Source organism: Pan troglodytes, chromosome 3 (genome assembly GCF_028858775.2).
Source record: "Pan troglodytes isolate AG18354 chromosome 3, NHGRI_mPanTro3-v2.0_pri, whole genome shotgun sequence".
In the NCBI taxonomy this organism is placed as follows: Eukaryota; Metazoa; Chordata; class Mammalia; order Primates; family Hominidae; genus Pan; species Pan troglodytes.
In genome coordinates, this window is record NC_072401.2 from 16,761,537 (window position 1) to 16,782,056 (window position 20,520).

A 20,520-nucleotide genomic window follows, 5' to 3' on the forward strand; every position below is an offset into this window, starting at 1 on the left:
CACTACACAGGTCTAAGGGTTCATCTTGGGCATCTGCAGAAAGACTGGGTGAGTGTTTGAATGTGGGATCAGAGATGACTGTGAACTTGGGGCCCCTTCAATGAGCCCAGCCTTTGGGGGTACAGTTTTGGGCCATACTATAGCCTAGTTACTCAAACTAGGGATGCATAATGGAGAGAGAAAAGCTTTTGGAGTCAAATACCTTCAGTTTTCTTTTTTTCTTGTTAGATAGGGACAATTATTCCTATCATAATAATTAAATGAGATAATATATGTAGGGCACACGGTATGGCACCTGGGACATGGTAAGTTCTCAGTACGCATCAGCTGCTATCTTTCATGTTATTAATGGGCCTCGGGGCTTTTTGCAATATTGTCCACATCAGAGCCATAGTCGTGTCATCCTTGAGTAACACAACTTTTGCAGGAAGCCAACAGAAGGCTTTAGAGAGTTGCCAATTTTGGAAAGATGCATTAGTCAGCTAGGTCTGCCATAACAATATACCCCAGACTGGGTGGCTTAGACAATAGAAGTTTACTTTCTCATCGTTCTGGAGGCTGGAAGTTCAAGATTAAGGTACCAGAAGGGGTGGTTTCTGGTAAGGCCTCTCTTCCTGGCTTGCCATCTTTTCACTGTGTCTTCGCATGGTCTTTCTTCTGTGTGTGCTCATGGAGAGAGAGAGAGCACTCTGGTGTTTCTTCCTCTTCTTATGAGGACACTGGCCCTATCAGATTAGGGCAACATCCTTATGACCTCATTTAACTTTAATTACCCTATCTCGAAATACAGTCACATTGGAGGATGGGGCTTCAACATATAAATTTTGGGCAAAGGGAACACAGTTCGGTCTGGAACATAAGGCCTAATTGGACTTCCAGGTATATTTGCTTCTTGTTCAAAGCAGTGTGAGCTTGGATTTACAGTTATTTGCAGCTTAAATCCTTCTAGTAATCATAATTGTATCTAAGTGATACAACTATCACATCAAAGAGCTTTTACCTGAGGATTCAAGGAACTCCCTAAAATTGTATGCAAATTTTTGTATTCACGCCCATTTTCAGAGCTACCAGCAGATTATAAAGTGGACCCCAAAAGGGTAAAAGTCCAATTATTTAAAAGCACTATTTGGGCAAACAATTGGTCATAGTGGTTAAATTTAACCTTTGAGCATCCAAATTTTAACCACTGATGTTAACATTTTTAGAAGTACTTTGGAACCAGGTAAAAACTCCTTAAATAAAAGTCACAGAATATGGCCTTATTAGTGAACCATTATAGAGTTTCTTTGTCTTAATCTTCTTATATCTTAATCTTGTATCCCACCATCTATCACAGTGTTTGACATATACTCTAGTATATGATCAATGAATAAATGAATGAAAGAGTAAATATATCAATACTCAAGAGCCAAGATATTTTGTTTATTCCCTATCCCCAATGCTGGGGTTTTTTTTTTGTTTTTGTTTTTTTTCTGAGACAGAGTCTTACTCTGTTGCCCAGGCTGGAGTGCAGTGGTGCAATCTTGGCTCACTGCAACCTCCGCTTCCCAGGCTCAAGTGATTCTCATGCTTCAGCTTCCTGAGTAGCAGAATTATAAGCATGTGGTAATAATTATAGCAGAAATATAATAGTAGCAGAATTATAAGCACCTGGCTAATTTTTGTATTTTTAGTAGAGACATGGTTTTGCCATGTTTCCCAGGCTGGTCTTGAACTCCTGGCCTCAAGTGATCTGCCTGCCATGGCCTCCCAAAGTGTTGGGATTACAGGCATGAGCCACCATGGCCGGCCAGAATAAAGACTTTAAATCAACAACCCACTGCTGTTTTTTGTTTGTTTGTTAGGGATTTCACAAAATAACAACATAACAATGACAATATAACTCCTTATACTTACCTGCTACTTTACAGTTTACAAAGCACTTCTGGATAAAGTGTTTCTGTTAGGAGAGGTGGTTCCTGCAAGAAAAATTGGCAACATGATACCAGAAGAAAGGGAATAAACCATTAAGACTAAGATGTCACTGTAACCTGCAAAGTAGAGAGGTGGCAAGATTCCTGGTCTTTAATGACATCCCTGAGCCATGAAACTTTGCCTGCCCGTGGACTTCTGTGATTATTCTCTTCTTATTCAAAGCAGTTTGAAGCTGGGTCCTCAGTTTGGAGCTGCCCCTAAAGTCACCCTAAGTGATGCAACTGTGTCATAATGGAGACTTTACCTGGGGGGAACTTTTACCTGGGGTGAGTTACTAGAATAAGCAGGGAATGGATAATGGGCAGGTGGAAAGCTAGACTATCTTCAGCACATAGTTGAGAAAGAAGTAGAAATGACACTAAAATTAATATCTTCTGACTCCAACCTGGAGTTCTTTCCACTATCACAGGAGGAGACAAATTTTTACATGAAGTTTAAGACAGTAAATATTTTTGGTTTTGTAGGTCATGGGCTTCTGTCATGACTATTCAACTCTGCTGTTTAGTGGAAGCACCCATGGTGGTATGCCAATGAATGGTGTGCTCTAATCCCCACTTATCTTAATGGTACTGGTGAGGGACATGGTACTGCTGAGGGACAGTGGTGGTACTGGTGAGGAACAATGACCTCAAAACAAAATCAATCTCAGTCCAAATCTGACCCAAGTAGGGGCGCCTCTCCACCACCAATATGTCACAAAATGTTAGTAGTTACATAAAAAGACATCCTCCATACACCACCTTCTCCAACGAGTCTCTCTCCTCTCCACTTTCCACTAACCTTAGGAGAACTAGACTCAAAAGAGGAAAGGGATGGATGTTCGTGTGTCAGGAATTACACACCTCTCCTTCTCCTTTAAGGGGTCTGAGACTGATTAGGAAAGAGTCCCCAACTTCTATCCTAATTCTTTATGCCACCAAAACAGCCTGAGGTTGGCAGTGTTGAGGAGGGAACAGAGAGAAGATGAGATTTAAATCATGTTTAAGTCTCAAGTTTTAAACTGGTCTGGACTTTTAATTGCAGGATATGTCTGGAAAGTTATAGAACCTGCCCAAGATGTCCCTCAAACATGTTGATATGGTTTGGCTCTGTGTCCGCACCCAAATCTCATGTCAAATTGTAATTCCTAATATTGAGGGAGGGACCTGATGGAAAATGATTGGATCATAGGGGCAAATTTCCCCCATGCTGTACTCATGATAGTAAGTTCTCATAAAATCTGATTGTTCGAAAATGTGTGGCATTTCTCCCCCACCTCCTGCCACCACGTGAAGAAGGTGCTTACTTCTCCTTCACCTTCTGCCATGATTTTAAGTTTCCCGAGGCCTCCTAGTCATGCTTCCTGTTAAGCCTGCAGAACTGTGAGCCAATTAAACCTCTTTTCTTCATAAATTACCCAGTCTCAGGTAGTATCTTTATGGCAGTATGAAAACAAATTAATACAGAAAATTGGAACCAGGAGTGGGGCACTGCTATAAAGATGCTTGAAAAAGTAGAAGTGACTTTGGAACTGGGTAATGGGCAGAGGTTGGGACAGTTTGGAGAGCTCAAAAGAAGACAGGAATATGTGGGAAAGTTTGGAACTTCCTAGAGACTTGTGAAATGGTTTTGACCAAAATGCTGATAGTGATATGGACAATGAAGTTGAGGCTGAGGTGGCCTCAGATGAATATGAGGAACTTTTTGGGAACTGGAGTAAAAGTCACTCTTGTTATGTTTTAGCAAAGAGACTGGCAGCATTTTGCCTCTGCCCTAGAAATCTGTGGAAATTTGAACTTGAGAGAGATGATTTAGGGTATTTGTTGGATGAAATTTCTAAGGAGCAAAGCATTCAAGAGTTGACTTGGTTTTTCTGAACATGTATGCTCATATGCATGAACAAAGAGATTATCTGAACTGGAACTTACATTTTAAAGGGGAGCAGAGCATAAAAGTTTGGAAAATTTGCGGCCCAGCCATGTGGTATAAAAGAAAACTCATTTTCTGGGGAGAAATTCAACCTGCTGCAGACATTTGCATAAGTAAAGAGTAGCCAAATGTTAATAACCAAGACAATGGGAAAAATGTCTCCAGGGCATTTCAGAAACCTTTCTGGCAGCCCCTGCCATCACAGGCCTGGAGGCCTAGGAGAAGAAAAATGGTTTCATGGGCCAAGCCCAGGGACCTGCTGCTTTGTGGAGCCTCTGGATATGACATCCTGTGTCCCAGCCACTCCAGCCCCAGCCATGGCTAAAAAGGGCCAAGGTACAGCTCATGCCATTGGTTCAGATGGTGCAAGCCGCAAGCCTTGTTGACTTCCACATGCTGTGGGGCCTTCAGGTGCCCAAAAGGCAAGAAGTGAAGATTGGGAACCTCCACCTAGATTTCAGAGGATGCATGGAAAAGCCTGGATGTCCAGGCAGAAGTCTGCTGCAGGGGAAGAGCCCTCATGAAGAACCTCTACTAGGGCAGTGCAGAGGGGAAATCTGGGGTTGCCTAGTGGAACTGTGAGAAGAGGGTCACTATCCTTCAGACCCCAGAGTGGTAGATCCACTGAAAGCTTGCAGCATACACTTGGAAATGCTGCAGGCACTCAATGCCAGTCCATGAAAGCAGCCACAGAGGCCATACTCTGCAGAACAACAGGGATGGAGCTGCTTAAGATCTTGGGAGCCCATCCTTTGTGTCAGTGGAGCTTGGATATGAGACATACAGTCAAAGGAGATTATTTTTGACCTTTAAGGTTTAATGACTGCCCTGCTGGATTTCAGGCCTGCATAGGGCCTGTAGCCCTTTGTTTTGGCCAATTTCTCCCTTTTGGAATGGGAGCATTTACCCAATGCCTGTACTCCTATTGTACCTTGGAACTAACTAACTTGGTTTTGATTTTACAGGCACATAGGCAGCAGGGACTTAGCTTGTTTCTGATGAGACTTTGGCCTTGGATTTTTGAGTTAATGCTGGAATGAGTTAAGACTTTGGGGGACTTATGGGAAGGCATGATTGGTTTTGAAATGTGAGGACATGCAATTTGGGAGGGTCCAGGGGAGGAATGATATGGTTTGGCTGTGTGTCCCCCCCCCAAATCTCATGTTGAATAATAATTCCCAATGCTGGTGGGAGGTGATTGGATCATGGGGGCAAATTTCCCAAACTTCTCATGATAGTGAGTATTTCTCCTGAGATCTGATGGTTTAAAAGCATATGGCACTTCCCCACAGCCGCCATCATGTAAAGAAGGTACTGGCTTCCCCTTCACCTTCTGCCATGATTGTGAGTTTCTTGAGGCTTCCCATTCATGCTTCCCATTAAGCCTGTGCAACTGTGAGTCAATTAAACCTCTTGCTTCACAAATTATCCAGTCTCAGGTAGTTCTTTATAGCAGTGTGAAAACAGCATAATACAGATATCAAAGAGTCTATATGAAGGGAATAATTGTAGAAAAGTTAATGTTTCAGGTCTTCATGTTTACATCCCACTGAAACTATATTCCTGGTGTATATTGAGTTGTTGCAAAACCATGTATCATCTGTAGGTGGAGCTGTAACCTTTTTCAGAACCATAACATTTTGAGTTGGGAGGAACCTTGGAGAAGCTGAGGGTAAATTGGGGTGCCCTTTGAGTCACCTGAAGAGACTTAAAAATTTGGATTCCTGGGCACCAGAATCTTGGAGATTCCAATTCAGGAGGCCTCCAATGAGTCCCAGTGATAGGGATGATGGGGGATGGAATCCTTCCAGCTCACCTTGAGACCACTCTGCACAACATAGACACCAACTCTGCCTGATGAATTTGCAGAGGAGCATTTATCATTTTCCTGGAGAGACAGCACTTGTTATTTGTTTCTCCTCATGAGACCAACGATCTTTCTAAAAAATTTCGTTTGCCCAATTTTAGGGTCCTATAAATGGGAGTTATCTCATCTCTTTTGATAAAACCACAATATTGGTGTTTTGGATTATAACAGAAGACCCCAGAGACTGGAGACTGCTTAGGAGTTTTCTTCTCCATTTAGCTCTTTTTAAATAAAACTTCAAATTGTTGATCTGCATGATCCCTGCCTTCTACTAGGAGATGGTGTGGGAAAGTAGAGAAGATATTTTTGTATCTGTATGTATAGGGCTTTCTGAGTGAAGAAATCTGAGGCTTAGGATAAAGAACAAGCCTGAAAGTGAGATGGTGATTTAAATCCAGGAGACCTTAACAGGGATTTAAAGAGTTAGCTACGTATTTACATCTCAAATGGGGGAATAAGGCCCTTGGTTGTAAACTCCAGTTTGTCTTACTTACCCTTGGGGATGGGACATTTATTTACATTCAGAAGGGAAAGAAACCGGAAACTTCCTCTTTCCTTCCCAAAGGGCCTACATGTACAATAAGACCAGATTTCCCTCCCTCTCTCTGGAGTGGAGAGGGCAACTTGTATATAGGCTTGCAGATTCGTGTTTTCTGGGGTTCCTCTCCCGTGATACAAGAAACTCCTTTGGGTGGGCATGTGTGGCTCTCATTGTGCCACTCCTGAAGGGAAAAGAATTGAGGCATGAGGAATGGATGCAGTTATTGCTATAAATAAGTAATAATTATTGGTTTGATCCAGAAACCTCATGTTTGCATTCGGGATGATACAAAGCAACATAGATATTAAAAGCTTATCAGCTGGGAGTCTGAAGAATATTATGGCTCCAGAGATGGTATAGATGGTATGGTTCCATTGATGGGGTCAAACAGCTGAGAGCTTGCCTAGACTTATGGCTGAGCCTCTTCATTGACAATGGCGTAGTGTCTAATGTAGAAGTGAGGTGGCAGGGCACGGACATCTTCTGATTTCTTTTTCTGTTTCAATCAGGAAAGAAGTGAAGGGCCCATGGTGATATCTGTTCACTATCTTCCTTTGCTTTTTTGGCATTTAATATTTTGGTATGTTTATTTGGCATATGTACAATACAGGGGTGTGCTGATAACTTTTACAGCCAGCTCCCTAGGAAAAAAAGTCCTAATTTGTAGTGTTTGCCAATATCTATGGTGTAAACACTCCCACCATAGTTGATTTTAGGCTACCAACATGATGTCAACCAGTATGCAAAGTTTCTGAAAATTTAACAATAGGCTCTTTCAAGCTATGAGCCAACTGTGCCACACCATTGATATATGGCTAAAACAAACAAAACAAAATAGAACAAGTGTATCAAAAGGTCAAGCAATATAGGAGAATTTCAAATGACATATGTAGTGGTCTCCCACTCCATTAAGAGTTGGAGTTTAATTCCCCCACTTCTTGTCATTGAGAGTGGACTACATTTAATGACTCCTTCCAAAGAATAACACAGGGACAGGGAAAAACAGTACCTTTGCAGTGGAGAAACCTGGAAAACACTGTTTTAGTCAGGTAATAAAAGTTAAGGTACTATAGTGGTATCATGCAAATATCATGTATCACCTAATCTGATGTGATGTAATTCACATCAGTAAGGTTTTTGTAAAAAGCCAATAACCCCAGGATAATTGCAAGAAAAACATCAGACAAACTCAAATTACAGGACATTCTACAGGACATCTGGCCAGTATGCCTCAAGACTCCCAAGGTCATGACCATCAAGGATAGACTGAGAAGTAAATTCATTTTTTGAAGTACATTCTTTAAATCAAAGGAACACTTGTCTGCTTTTGCATATTATATGGCTTTGTTTTGGGTATGTTTAGAAAGTGTTCATTTTCTATCCATTTAGAAATGTAGACATTAGGGTCAAATTGTATATTTGTAAATCTCATTTTACCACCAGATTTATAAAATTACTTCAGAATTACTGCAGATAGGTTATATCATCCATCTGTGAGATAAATCGATACAAAAGAAAATATGTACAAAATTTCTTGGAGGTTTAGCCCCTTCAAGTTCTCAAACTAACAAAAGTACAATGCACAGTGATCTTCACTCTGTGACAAGCAAATGCTATTTGATGGAATGTTAAATGTGGTGAGAACGTGGACAGAATGTGGGCTCTAGCCCCTGATTTGACAGAGGAAAATGGAAGCTCAGTGGACCTACTCAGTGTCAAGTCAAGCCCCCAGGCATTTCGACTCTCACCCCGTGATTTCTTCCATCACGTTCAGCTGGTAAAAGTGCATTAGAGCATGAGAAATGTGAACTAAAAGAAAATCCGAACTCCCCCAACTGACTGAATACACCACCTCCCCTTGGCCAAGGGTACCCCAGAGAAACTGTAAAAACTGAGTTCCTGGCCATGATGGGACAGTAGATCAGATATCCCTCATTATACCCTCTTCCTTTTGGGTTTAGACACAACTGATCAGCATTGATGTTAAAATAGAGATCATAAGACTGACAGAATGGACTCTGTGGCAATATGATCCCAACCTGTAAACCTAAGACCATGCCAGGCAAGACCTATGCCCCTACACTTAAAAGACTAAAATATGTTCTTTTTTAAAAAAACTGCTTAACATTTTTTGTTTCTTGTTTTTATCTATTTACTTATTTTTATTTTTAGTAGAGATGGGGTTTTGCCATGTTGTCCAGACTTATCTTGAGCTCCTGGGCTCAAGCAATCCCCCTGCCTCGGCCTCCAAAAGTGCTGGGATTATAGGCATGAGCCATCACAGCTGGCAACAAATAAACTATGTTCTAACTGCCACAGGTTTTTATTTTTCTCTAGCAGTGAAACAAGCACTGGCTTCAAGATAAGCAATATTAAAATAATTTGCTGCTCATCTACCACAAGATACCGACTGGTTCTCCTGTTCCAAAAGCCACAGGTATAGCTTTCACTGGACAAGACACTGATTTCAATCACTTTCTCCTGATAAGAGGCCACTGATCATGAACTGGTTTTGGTCAGTTTACAGAGACTGCACACTGGAATGCTTTTGTGTCCTGTAAAGACCTATATAATACACTTAAAGGTTAAGTCTCTATCCCATAGTGAACATAGGTTGTAAGTTTATTCAGTACACTTGAGTTAGGACCACCTTCATGAATATTCATAGCTCCTCCTGTAATCTGTTGAATAAGTATACTTGGACAACCTGTTCAGCTTAAATTCCTGTCTCACGCTTCCCTCTCTCCAAGTGCCTGATTCTAGGCTTGGACTGGAGGCTACACTCTGAGCCTGTCAGAATGGTCACTTTACAAGCTGTAATCCTCTATAAGAAATAAAGTGTCCTTTCCAAACTTATAGATCTCATTAGTCTTAAGTTGACAGGAAGAACCATAACAAAGTATTAAGCAAACAATGCTGAAAAGAAAAATTAATATATCTACAGCACTTTAACAAGCATCCTCTTGTTTTCAACAATAATCCATGTCTGGAAAACAATCATTTATCAATGTACTAACTTTTCTACAGCTGCTTACTCTTTCTTGAGCAAAAATCTTTAACTTTAAAATGTATTTTAAAACTTTGCTTTTAGCTTTAATTGCCTATCCATTTGCCTCCATTGTAGAAATTATAAAAACACTCATTTTTTTCTTCCCTAAATGAGAAATACCTGATAAACTAAGGGTTTTCCTGTGTACTGGTGTGCTATAAAACAACTTCAGGCAAAGGATGATTCCAACTAGATATCAAATTCACATGGACTAAGTCTCCCGCCTGTGAAAGAATTTTTTGAAATGCCACAGAAGCAAGAGAGAAGGTGGTGGATCTGAGACTGTGAATAAAAACTGTAAAAAACTCCCAGAGACAAAACAACGGTTGGGTCACAATATAGAGGAAAAATGGCAGCTTAGAATAGAAGAAGGCAGGAACTGCAGACGGTGGAAGCTCTGTCGTAGTGTTTGTTTCTCTAATGTTTTCTGCCAATATAAATCAGAAAAACAGTATCATAAGCTTAGCCCTCGCTATAGACCACAGAGAAATGATACATGCAACTGGGGTGGGAAGAAAATAAAAGCTGAGGACAAACCTCTCCATTCCTCTCTACAGAGCAAGGATTAGTTATTTAGATTATAAAATTGCAGCACCCAGGGCAGAGGTCCAGGGAGGTACTTTGAAGGCTGTTACGGATTGAATTGTGTCTTTCAAACTATATATTTTTTATAAAGGCATCAAAATTTATATGTTGAAGTCTTAAGCCCCAGTACCTGAGAATGTGACCTTATTTGGAAATAGGGTCATCATAGATATAATTAGTTAAGATGAAATTATACTGGAATAGGGTGGGCCTTTAATCCAATATGCTGTTGTCTTTATAAAAAGGAGAAATTTGGACACAGACATACACACAGGGAGAATGCCATGTAAATATGAAGGCAGAGACTAGGGCGATACGGCTAGAAGTCTAGAAATGTCAAAGATTGCCAGGTGATATGGTTTGGCTGTGTCCCCACCCAAATCTCATCTTAAATTCCCATGTGTTATTGGAGGGAACTTGTGGGAGGTAATTGAATCATGGGGGCAGGTCCTTCCTGTGCTGTTCTCATGATAGTGAATAACTCTCAAGAGACCTGATGATTTTTGAAAAGGGGAGTTTCCCTACACAAGCTCTCTTCTCTTTTCTGCCAACATGTGAGACATGCCTTTCACCTTCCACCATGATTGTGAGGCCTCCACAGCCACTTGGAACTGTAAGTCCAATAAACCTCTTTCTTTTGTAAATTGCCCAGTCTTGGGTGTGTCTTTATCCACAGTGTGAAAACGGACTAATACACTAAAATGGTATGAGTAGAGTGGGGTGCTGCTGAAAAGATTCCCAAAAATTTGGAAGCGACTTTGGAACTGGGTAACAGGCAGAAGTTGGAACAGTTTGGAGGGCTCAGAAGAAGACAGGAAAATGTGGGAAAATTTGGAACTTCCTAGAGATGTGTTGAATGGCTTTGATCAAAATGCTGATAGTGATATGAACTATGAGGATCAAGCTGAGGTGATCTCAGATGGAGATGATTGATATGAACTTTAAGGTCCAAGCTGAGGTGATCTCAGATGGAGATATTGTTGGAAACTGGAGCAAACAAGTTTGTTACAAAGAGCAAAACTCTTGTTATCTTTTAGCAAAGAAACTAGTGGCATTTTGCCCCTGCCCTAGAGATTTGTGGAACTTTAAACTTGAGAGAGATGATTTAGGGTATCTTGCAGAAGAAATTTCTAAGCAGCAAAGCATTCAAAAGGAGTCTTGGGTGCTGTTAAAGGTATTCAGTATTATAAGGGAAGCAGAGCATAAAAGTTTGGAAAATTTGCAGCCTGACAACGTGATAGAGAAGAAAATCCCATTTCAAGAGAAATTCAAGCCTGCTACAAAATTTTGCATAAGTAACAAGAAGCCAAATATTAATCCCAAAGACATTAGGGAAAATGTCTCCAGGACATGTCAGAGGTCTTCATGGCAGCCCCTCCCATCACAGGCCTGGAGGCCTAGGAGGAAAAAATGGTTTCGTGGGCTAGGCCCAGGGTCTTCGTGCTGTGTGCAGCCTAAGAACTTAGTGTCTTGCATCCCACCCACTCTAGCCATGACTAAAAGGGGGCAAGGTACAGCTCAGGCCATGGCTTCAGAGGGTGCAAGTCCCAAGATTTGTCAGATTCCATGTGGTGTGGGTACACAGAAGTGGAGAATTGAGGTTTGGGAACCTCTGCCTAGATTTCAGAGGATGTATGAAAACACCTGGATACACCAACAGCTTGCACTGTGCACCTGGAAAAGCCACAGACACTCAATGCCAGCCCGTGAAAGCAGTGAAGAGGGAGGCTGTACCCTGCAAAGCCACAGGGGTGGAACTGCCTGAGACCATGGGAACCCATCTTTTACATCAGCATGACCTGGATATCAGACATGGAGTCAAAGGAGATCATGTGGAGCTTTAAGATTTGACTGCTCTGCTGAGTTTCTGACTTGCATGGGGTCTGTATCCCCTTTGTTTTGGCCAATTTCTCCCGTTTGGAACAGCTGTATTTACCCAATGCCTGTACCCCCATTGTATCTAGGAAGTAACTAACTTGATTTTGGTTTTACAGGCTCATAGGAGGAAGGGACTTGCCTTGTCTTGGATGAGATTTTGGACTACGGACTTTTGAGTTAATGCTGAAATGAGTTAAGACTTTGGAGGACTGTTGGGGAGGCATGATTGGTTTTGAAATGTGAGGACATGAAAAGGCCAGGGGAAGAATGATATGATTTGGCTCTGTGTCCCCACACAAATCTCATCTTAAATTCCCATGTCTTATGGGAGGGACCCTGTGGGAGGTAATTTAATCATGGGAGCAGGTCTTTCCTGTGCTGTCTTGTGGTAGTGAATATGTCTTTTGGTAGTGAATAAGTCTCACGAGATTTGATGGTTTATAAAAGAGGAGTTTTCCTGCACAAGCTCTTCTTCTCTTATCTGCTGCCATGTGAGACATGCTTTTCACCTTCTGCCATGATTGTGAGGCCTCCCCAGTCACTGTAAGTTCTTTCTTTTGTAAATTGCCTAGTCTTGGGTATGTCTTTATCAGAAGTGTGAAAATGAACTAATACACCAGCAAACCACCAGAAGCTAGGGGAGAACTGGAACCAGTTCTTCCTCACATCCCTCAGAATGAAACAAGTCTTCTGACACCTTGATCTCGGACTTCTTGCCTCCAGAACTATGGGACAATATACTGTTTAAACCATTCTGTTGGTGGTACCTTGTTAAAGCAGTGCTAGCAAAGGTCAATGTTGCTGGTAGAAGTGGCAAGTGGACAATACCAAGATAAATAAGTAATCCCAGAGGCCCAATGTCCTGAGGCAGGATCCTTTCTCCTCAGACTTACAGGAGGGAAACCAGGGGCTGAACTTTTGCCTCTCCTGGTAGAGATGATATGGTGAAGCCATTCATATTTACTAGATGCAGTAGAATGAATGGAGCATATTTAAAAAATCTAAATAGATATAGTAAATATCTCAAAGGAGTAGTCAAGGGAATTTGTAATAAAGGCCAGAACAAGCACTTGCAAAGAATAACCAACTTGAAAATTAGGATGTGAGAAGTCTATAATGGAAACAGTGGACTCTTATCAAACCAAAAAGAAAAAAAAGGAGAAGGAATGAAGATAATTAGGGTCTTTGTACTGTTTGGAGAAACATAGAGTTAATGCTAAGTTTTAGAGACCCATATAGAAAAATAAACACAAGTATAGGTCTTAATAATTAAGGGTAAACACTTTAAAAGTGGAATGAATGACTTTCATGCAGAAGACAATTTGACAACAGATATATAAGCAAAAAAATCCTAACTGATGACATTTTCTTTTAGCGCATGAGAAATATTAATGAAAATTAACTAGGTATCCAAATAAATGGTCTAAATAAGAATAATTGTATGATTATTAGATTAAAATATCTGATAAAATTCAAAATATATTTATGTTAAAACCTCTTAGCAAATTCAGACTATCAGGGAATTTCTTAAACTTGATAAAATATCCATACCTAAACCTTACTGTAGGATGATCTTTAATGGTAAAATCTTTGATCATTCTCATTAGATCAGGAAAATAGAATGCAACCTTTTATTACTGCTACTGTGAATGTGGTTTTGGCTTTGGAGGTCTTGGGTGCTACTGTCAGCCAAGAGAAATAAAATTTAAAGACTGGAAAGGATGAGAAGAGTAACATAATTGAAGATGATATGATAATCTACACAAAACTCAAACCGTCATGAACTAGAATTAATAAGACATATCAGTAATATTTGCAGAGACTGTATCAAATGATAATAGTGTTTCTCTATACCAGCAACATCAAACTAGAACATATAATGGAAAATAACATAACATTTACAACAGCAATAAATCTCTAGCATATTTAAGAATTTACTTAACAAAATATAAGAGCTTTACAGATCATCATTTAAAGCTTTATTAAAGAAATAGACAAAGACTTGAATACATGAAAATGCCATTATGTTCATGGGTAGAATGACCTAAAATTGTAATAGAGTCAATTCTTTAAAAATTAATTTGGCTGGGCACGGTGGCTTATGCCTGTAATCCCAGCACTTTGGGAGTCCGAGGTGGGTGGATCACGAGGTCAGGAATTCAAGAGCAGCCTGGCCAACATAGTGAAACCCCGTCTCTACTAAAAATACAAAAAAATTAGCCAGGCGTGGTGGCAGGCACCTGTAATTTCAGCTACTCAGGAGGCTGAGGCAGGAGAATCGCTTGAACCTGGGAGGTGGAGGCTGCAGTGAGCCGAGATCGCACTAGTGCACTGCAGCCTGGGCGACGGTGTGAGACTCCGTCTCAAAAACAAAACAAAACAAAAACAAAAACCAATAATTTAGAAATTAATGCAGTTTATAAACAGCATTTTTTAAATAAACTTAAGACTTATCTCAAATTTGTGGTTAATACTAAAAGTCCATGAATAGCTAAGTTAATTTTTAAAAAGAAGAGAAAATGAAAGATAATTTCTTAGCAGATATGAAGATATCCTACAAAACCATGGAAACGAAAACAGTACTATCACAGGAACATTCAACTATCACAATGAAATGGAACAGGAAATTCAGAAGCAGATCCATATATATCTAGGAATTGATATATGATAGAAGTGGCAAGACAAGTCGGTGGCTCAAGGACAGATTGTTAAGAAGTTGATATTGGGAAATAGACTCATATTAAGGAGAAAAATAAAGTGAGATCTTCATCTTATCCCATAAGCAAGGAGAGGAACTTTCATTTATTTCTTTTATTTTTCAGACAGGGTTTCATTCTGTCACCCAGACTGGAGTGCAGTGGCACGATCATGGCTCACTGTAGTCTCCACCTCCAGGTTCAAGCGACCCTCTCACCTCAGCTTCCTGAGTAGCTGGGACCAAGGCATACACCACCATGTCTGGCTAATTTTTGTGTTTTTTAGTAGAGATGACGTCTCACTCTGTTTTCCAGGCTGGTCAAGGGAGGAACTTTTAGATAATTAGAGACTTCAATGTGAAACATACAGCTACAAACTAATGAAAAAAATAGGAGAATTTTTGAATGGGATTAATACCTAGAATATACAAAGTACTCCTGCAAACCAACAAGAAAAAGGTAAGAAAGCCAACTCTGTCATCAAAGGACATAAGTAGGGGAGTCATAGAATGGGAAATTTAAATAGCTTAGGAAAAAAGTTCAACATCTCTCATAACCATAGAAATGCCCAACTTAAATGGCAACATGACCCCACAGTACATCTATCAGATTCATGAAAATCATATTGGAGGATATTTAGTTCAACAAGGATGGCAGGGTTGGAGAGGGAGAAACAATAAGCTTCACATCTCAGCCTGTGGGAGCTGTGGGAAATGTGATCTAGTCCGTTGTTAACTGGATCAACACTCTGGGGAGTGGGCTGGCAAGCAATATGGCAGAAACCGGGAAGATAATATTTTTTAAGTTGTAAACTAAACAGATTTTAATTAAAAATATAAACTTACAAAAATAGTGTTTTTTTGCACAAAATATCATGCTGGAGGACATAAAATAATTTATATCAATAGACATGCGCACCTCAATGAGCAGCAGAAGTCCATATTTATTCTCCGGGCTATGTGGTTTGGAGGAACAAGGGGGTATCCTTTGGGTCAGACCCTCTACCTCCAACTTCAGTGCTCTTTCTACTGCACCACAGACAACTTGCTGTTGCTGTGAAAACCACTGGTGCCAGGAGACCGAAACCAGCTGCAGATTGCTCTTGCTAATGGTCAGCCGAGACTGAAAAGCCAGCCACACAGGCCTAAATAAAATAATACTTAAAAAAATTACTTGGGTTGCCATCCCAATGCTGATTGAAAGGTTTCAAAGATTGGATCTATTAGAGCAAACTGCTGATTCATCTTGTTTCTCTGCTGTTAACTGAGTTTCTAACATTTAGGGACATCCTAATCACTCCTACAGAAAGAAAGGACAAGCTCCTTGATTTCAAAATCATGGGAATACATTTTTTGGAGAGAGTGACCTCAGCTTCTTTTCCTTTTCTGAGGGTCCTATTATTCAAGAAACATATTTTGATCCCCAGCTGTGTGCCAGGAAACATGCAAAGTGCATTACATACCTTGACTCATTGAATCCTCTCACAGACCCCACATATAGGAACCATCGGATCCCTGTGTACAGATGAAGAACCGAGGCTTGGAAAGCTTAACTACCTTGCTCACAGTCACACATTAAGGTCTAAAGTGAGAAATTAAACCAAGTCTTCCAATCTCAAAGACTTTAAAGGAAAAGCTACAAGCTACAAGGTAAGCCCCTCTCTTGTTATGATAGAAGCTGCAAAATGAAACCAGACATGTTTTCTTTCCTTAAGAACCTATCTACTCAGGCAATTATAAACAGTAGAAAGTCTGAAATATTTAATGTGAAAACTTAAAAAAATAGTCTAAGAGATCACAAAGGGAAAGTTTAATTCTCTCTGATTAGAGATTGACTTCCCAGAGATGGTAGTATATGAGCTGGGGCTTGGAGAGTGAACAGAATTTGAACGTGCCCAGAAGTGTTCCTTGAGAGGAGATCAACATGGCTACAGCGTTAGCCATAGGGAAGGGCAGGATGTTTACATCAGAAATAGTGAGGGCGGTTGGAAACAAAGGACTGGATATAGAAAAGAACCTGGCATCTGAGATACCTCTTCATAGGTGTGATAGTTACAAGTCTAGGATTCCATAACATCACTGAAGGAAGTACTGTCAAGCAAAGGTTCTAAACATGGAACCAGGAGCTTTGTGAACCCCCCTGAAATTGTTGGCTGAAATGTGTGAGCATGTATGTGAGTGTAGGTGTGTGCGAGTGTGTAAGAGTGTGTGTTCTTTGTCTATCAGAGTGTGTGTGCCAGGAGGGGCACAGTCATCTGAGTGTCTTTTTCTGGAAAGAATGTCCGTGGACCATGGGTAACCATTGGTTCTCTATGGGTTACAAAACCTATGAAAAGGTGCATAACCACTACATCTAGAAAGAGAAGGCAAAGAACATACCTTAGGAGTTACATAGATAAAGTAGATTTGGTGAAGGCTGGAAGAAAATGGCCAGAGAGAACCATGAACATCTACTATTACAGAGGGCAAAGAGAGAAGTTATTTAAAGCATGGAATGACAGGCCAACTATGCCTAAGGAGGATGAGATATCAATAAACAGATGAGTTCCACCAGGTGTGTTCATCTATGTTCTCTTGGGTTACCTGGAAATCATTTGCAGACTTTAATGGATGCTTTACATGATTAGGAACAGTCAAACAAATGCAATCACAACTGAAAACGAAGCCCTATTTAAAAATGATCCACAAGATGGCACTGTGGGCCAATAAGAATATTCATCTGGTTTTCACAGTGAAATGTTTCTCTTTCATTCGTTTTTCTCTATCTTTTGCTAATATACTGCAGCCTGATCCCATACATTATTTGTCTATTAAAAACCCTGGCATTTGAAAATAATATTCCTAATTTTTATGATTCCTGCTTACTCTTTATATAATCCTCAGTAGAGTTTGGAAAACCTTCATTTAAATTCTGGTTTCAGTACAGGAAGTTGGATCTTATTTCTAATATACTGAAAACCCTTAGAAGGCTGTGTGTAGTCATTGCCGGAATTTATTGGTCCTTGGGGAGCTTCTAGATTGGGAAAGACAGGAGGGAAATAAAGGGAAAAGAGAGAGAAGGACTCTAAGTTTGATCAGAAAAGCAGAGAACACAAGTTTCAGCCATGATTAGCCTGGCAAGAACATAAAGCACCCAGGAAATCCACATAGGTGTAGTGTTGCTTCCAAGAAAAAGAATCTCATTCTGGGGTGTGTGTTAGCTAGGGCTTTCACTTTGAAACATGCATTATTTATTTGTTATTATTATTATTATGCAGAAAGAACAACAAATGGCTTAAATTAGGCACCAAGACACAGGAGTTAAAATGTGTCCTTTCATCAAAGAGAATCATAATGCAATCTTACCCGTATATGGCATGTAACTATATAGTTTACAAAGAGCTTTTATACATTCATCATCTTGCTTGATTCTCAAAACCACCCTGTGGGTGGGAAAGGTCACCAACCCCACTTCACATATCAGGACACTGAGACCTTGGAGATGTTCAGAGACTTGCTCAAGGACACACAAGCAGGACAAGCTGGCAGGGGAATCTAAGTCTTCAATTTTCTTCTCTGCAAAATGGGGTTAATGGCGCCTACTGTCGCAGAAGTGTGTTAAACATAACCACATAGTAAAAGTCTAGACAGAGAATCAGTAAATGTTAGCTGGTTTCATTATTCATAAAAAGAACATTACAATGTCTATTTCCAATGATATATATTTTAAAGATCTTTAGTTGCAACAATAGAAACCACTTATCTTGCTAACTTAACTTGCCAACAATCTGCTAAATTACCTTCCGTATTTCCTCCACGTGCCCATTGTTCATGGGCAATAAAAAAGGAATTTATTGGAAGGACACAGAAGAGCTTCAGAATCACAGGAAAAGCAGAATAATGTGGCTTTGGAAAATACAGGACACAGGAGAGAGGCTGGCTAACCTCAGGGTACATGTATACGCCATAGTGAGGGGAGGCAAGGATCCCTGGCTGATAGTCAGCCAGGGGGACAAGTTCCCTGAAAGGGAAATTGGGATGCTATTTTAGAAGAGAAGAAGAAATAAGTGCCTGGTAGGGAAAAAAAAAACAAAACAAAACATGAAGTGCCACTGCACAAAGTATTTCTAGAATGAAGGAGACCTTAACGTCACTTTACGTAAAGCTAATGATAATGACCGATATTTATTTAGCACTGATATGTCAGGCACTGTTACATTTATTCACTCACTTAGTCCTCGTGATAACCCTATGAAGCAAGCAGTATTATTAGTCTCATTTTACATGGGAGAAAACGAAGGCACATTTGACCAGAGTAGCAGAGCTGAGTTAAAAACCCATCTAGAGCTCATAACAAAAGACAACAACAGTGTTTAGGAGATTGTTGTAAAAATCAAAAGAGTTAATCTTAGATAGAAATATGAAATTGCTGGTGTTTATCCATTTTTGGCCTAGAAAAACAGCAGCTGCATATGACTCTACCTAATACCTTTACAGCAATCAGAACAGTGCTAGAACTTAGTGCCTGATGATGTTTCTCATTGTTACTAGATTATCCTGCCTGTCTATAGGCAATGGGCTTTAAAAACTATTAAAGTGTGCAGGTCCATTGTCATTTAAACTGGACTGGGTTGGGGTAAAGCCCAGGAAGGTGTCTTTTGTCTAGTGCCACATTGCAGTTTTCTAAGGAGCAAGTTAGGCATTGTATTAGGTTTTATTATTATTATTATTTGTGATTTCTATGTGTCTATGCATCTCCTTCGGATCTTTCTTCTCAGACATCAGCTTACAGCTTATTCTTTGGGACTGGGAGCACAGCGAGAGGTCATTGTTTCATGGCAATGCAACAAAAAGTGGAGAAGCCCTGCCTTACCATTCAAAGCTGGATCCCCTCTCCCTCCTCCGTTCACCCCATGCCCCATGCTTCTTGCCCTGATGTGTCTCTGAAAGCATCCTGAAGAAATCAATTGCATGACCAGAGCTGGAAGTGTCTCTGGGAGCTGTTTAGTTCAACCTATTTATCAAAGCTGTTTATCAATGAGGAAGTGGGCTCAGCTAGTCAAACAGCTGCAAAAAAGGTCGGGGGGCTGGTTTACATCTAGGAGGAATTGTGGAGGACCAGTACCAGCCCGGAGTCCTCTGAACCCCATATTAGGTGGAAAAATCAGTGACTCCACCGTTCACTGCAGGTCCAAGCACACAGCTCCACACGCCACCCTGAAGGAGAAAAATAAGTGCTGCGGGCACATTTCCATTCTTTTCTTTCAAACACAATCCTCTCTCCAATCTGCCTGAAGAAGAAAGGCCATGCACGAGCCACAGGTTACTTATTTTCTGGAAGGATAAACGTGGGCCTGTTTCCAGTGAAAGTGACTTCCAAGAAGCATGAGCCTTCTTGAATACTGACCCACTTCCGGATGTGATCCTGGCTGCGGCGGTTTCCAGAATATCATCAGGGTAACTTTCCCGCTGTGCGGTCTATGTTGGAACTTACATCGTCTTTAAAAGGCACAAATAGCTGAATAACATAATGTAACCTGATGTTCTGACAACCCCACTTATACTCAGGCTAAATTTAAAGGTCACCATTGCAGGGAAATAGTGGCATGAGAATAAAAGTGCCTTAAACATGGATTTCACTGATGTTTCCTCATTTCAAAATTCTTACGCTGTAAAATAGAGGCAAAATTGCCTGTGAGCTTGAAAATATATATAAGTGAAGAATCCATTTCTTGGGAACAAGGTGGTTTTAGGAAAAATTGTAAAATAGGCAGACACAAGTGTACAGTAGCCAAAGTTTATCTTAGATGTTCTCTGTAAAATCGTGCTTATTCATTCTTTTCCCTTGTATTTACCAAACGCCTACTATGTGTCAGGAATTGTGCTAAGCCCTGTGATCAAATGGCATGGGAGACAAACAATCCCTGCTTTCACAGAGCTCACAGTTTAGCAGGGAAGAAAGACATGGAAATAAATAATTATAACAAAGTGAGATGAAGGTGGTGAAAGAGGAAATGCATTTGGGAGCACACAGCAGGGGGGCC

General features: G+C 40.4%; 1 long non-coding RNA gene across 1 annotated transcript; it reads left to right on the top strand.

Moving 5' to 3' along the window:
- Nucleotides 1-14,624: 14,624 nt before the first annotated feature.
- Nucleotides 14,625-20,108, top strand: LOC104005999 (uncharacterized). Its single transcript, XR_679513.4, has 3 exons — nucleotides 14,625-14,957; nucleotides 15,986-16,147; nucleotides 19,255-20,108. It is a non-coding gene; the product is annotated as an uncharacterized LOC104005999 (long non-coding RNA).
- The last annotated feature ends 412 nt before the right edge of the window (nucleotides 20,109-20,520 follow it).